Consider the following 2,905-nt stretch of genomic DNA (forward strand, 5'->3'; position numbering starts at 1 on the left):
GCCTAAGGGAAAAAGGGGAAATGCAGATCTCATGACAAACATTATTTGATACAGATTAAGTCAGGGACAGCTTCTACTGTCCACAGATGGATGCGGATGCGGGTGAATCAGTTCAGAGTTCATCTTCCTCCCGATTACTGCAACTCAGCAAATCTGCTCAGATGGAAACATGTGACATTATAAAAGACCAAAATTAAACAATGATTAAACTCTCAAAATAAGGAAGTTGACCCAAGCTCTCACTGCCAAGTATTTTGAATGATGAAAATAACCACCTCAACTTTGTTCTAACAGTGCCAGATTCATCATCAAATAGATTTTAAATTGATATTACTTATACATAGTAATGGTTTTAGTGTCTCCTGTGTTACTTCATTTGAAGTTCTTATATTTTAGACACTGGTAGATGATGAGGCACATTAATGTACGGATAATCCTGTTAGGGAGTGTAATCTCCTTTTCTCTGTAATATACGTGGTAATATTTGCTGGGTTTTTTTTTGTCAGCTAGTTCAGCTGAAAATACATGGAACACACATTTACACCTGCAGTGCAGTGTGGAAAAAAAGTGGGCATTCAGATATTATGCAAAAAAAAAAAAAACTGAGCTGGAAGATAGAAGGTAACATGTTGTCTGTTATGTACATTAAATATACAGCAAAGCTCAGATATAACAGAGTGAGAGCCATTGTGACAAGTTTTTATAAAATATTAATGTTCATCTTATCGGGTAAGTGTGCAGGCAGCTCTGGCATGTTGGCAAGTGAGAGTCAGATATTCAACAATAACTATCCATCACCATCGTCTCGGAGCTTAGCTAGTTTGCTGCTTACTTTACTTGTCATGCCTTGTCATCACTTCCCATTCAAAGATGCTCAATCACACTTCAGCTGAACTGTCTCCCTCCACTACACACTTGACGCGTGTTTAAAGTTGCRTGCTGGCAACAATGCCAGTCAAATGTGGACTGCTGTATATGCACATGATGTACGGAGATCCAAAGGGTTCCAGTTCCACTTGTGTTTTAAATTAAACACTCCAGATGTCTGTTCCATGGTGCACAGCATGCCATGTGCTGATCCAATGCTCTGCAGTGTGCACGCTGCTGTTATGCGTGAATGACGTGTGTATCGCCTCGCACAACTCTTGAGTCGGTATGAACCCAAACAGCTTGCTTTTTGTGTCTGTCTCTCAGCTTGTGATCAAATTAAATTGCGATGTTTAATATTCTGGGTAAGTAAAACTGAACTCTCTTTGTTACTGTTTCTTCAAATTATTTCACACTACAGACCTGGAAAAAAGGCTCCTCTTAAAGTATTTTACTAAAATACATCTGATCACATTCTTCAGTGAAATGTAACTCATTTAAACAGTGTTCTCTAAGGTGGTTTTTTAAAGGAGACTCAGTGGCAACATGAAGGTTTTATTTTTTCCACAACAGATTGTGCAACAAAMGGAAAATTATGATGGCTTAACTGCAAGATCATGGTAATTCTATTCCTGAACCAAAGAAACATGAAAAATTAAGGAGATGACCGATTTCCAGTTAGTCTGATAAATGGACCTTTGGCAACWTTGTGAATAGCTTGTACACTTGGGAGCTCAAATCATCTTTGGAACATTGTCCGGATTTACTTTTATTATTAGCTCTTGTGAAGGCTGTAAATTGCAAGTGACTGAAATGTCCTTGCTTTAGAGTCAGAATGTCTACCTTATGAAAACATGCTTAGTTGTAAGGACATTGTTCAGGAGTGTAATCCTGTGCCCTATCATTGCAACACGTATCATGAAAAATAAATAAATTGTTGTTGCTAAAAAAAATGGAAGGAAGAAAATAAAACCAGCTGTTGCCTCCAGATATAGGATATAAGAATATTCAGTGATTTTAAAGAAAATATTGTTCAAACTCATTTAACTAAAACAATGAATTTATTTATAGTACAAAACACTGGATAAGTATAACCCTATACTGTGTTTTGTCTATTTTTTTGTTTGTTTCCATGACACCAGGTGAGGCGCAGTCTACCCTGTCGCCGGTGACCSCACCATTGATATAAATTACAGGAGTGAGCGTCACGTGACCCRGGCGTGCTTCGCAAGGGGGATTTTTATGYATTGAGCTAATGCTAAYGCTGACCATTGAAATCAATGAGCAGAAGGTAGCGCGGTGCAAACAAACACTTTATAAACATACAAATGGCACCAGGGYTGGACTGGGACCAAAAAAYGGACCRGGCATTTTTTGGTCCTGGCGGCTCACCATCAWTATTTATAWAATATGCAAATGGACACGACATACCAGAGGATGTGTTTCATGATGTGTTTCACAAGTTAAAGTGCAGCAGCCTACAAGGAAGAGAGTAACCATGTTTAAAAAAAAAAAAAAAAAAAAACCTGATGAGCTCTTCTTCCACTCAGAGACTTTAATGTTCATGAGGTTCTGATGCTCAGTCAGTGGAGACAGAACAGATCAGACAACTGCTAAACTTAGAGTTTTCAGTCATAAAGAAGGATTTCTTTAGGACTGGTTAGCTCACCATGGTAACAGAGACTGTACTCAGTTACTGTCAGTAAGAAGCTCTTTCTTTACCTGGTGACACTGAAAATATCACAATGTGACTGAAACAGTATTTATGTGTCATCACATTTCTACCTGCTGTAAGATTTTAAACTAACAGATCATCAAATGAAACAAAACTAAAACTTCCACCTTCCTAAAAGTCAAATGTAGAGCTCTGATTCACATCTAAAGGTTTCATTTTTAAATTTAATATACTACAGTGTTCATTTAGGAGTGTATATTCTATTTAAGTTAACATTTAGTATAATAAACAAAATGGATTCTAATTTCAGGTCAAATTATTTCATTTGACCCAAACCTATTTATTTATTTCTAATCTTTCAAC

At 37.1% G+C, this 2,905-nt stretch overlaps 1 long non-coding RNA gene across 1 annotated transcript in view; it reads right to left on the reverse strand.

The window, feature by feature from the left end:
- Positions 1-51: 51 nt before the first annotated feature.
- Positions 52-2,905, reverse strand: part of LOC106520607 (uncharacterized) — a 7,202-nt gene continuing 4,348 nt past the window's right edge. Inside the window, exon 2 of the long non-coding RNA XR_001310569.1 lies at positions 52-153. This is a non-coding gene — a long non-coding RNA (uncharacterized LOC106520607). The remainder of the gene's footprint in view (positions 154-2,905) is intronic.

This window comes from Austrofundulus limnaeus, unplaced genomic scaffold, assembly GCF_001266775.1.
Source record: "Austrofundulus limnaeus strain Quisiro unplaced genomic scaffold, Austrofundulus_limnaeus-1.0 Scaffold95, whole genome shotgun sequence".
Classification (NCBI taxonomy): Eukaryota; Metazoa; Chordata; class Actinopteri; order Cyprinodontiformes; family Rivulidae; genus Austrofundulus; species Austrofundulus limnaeus.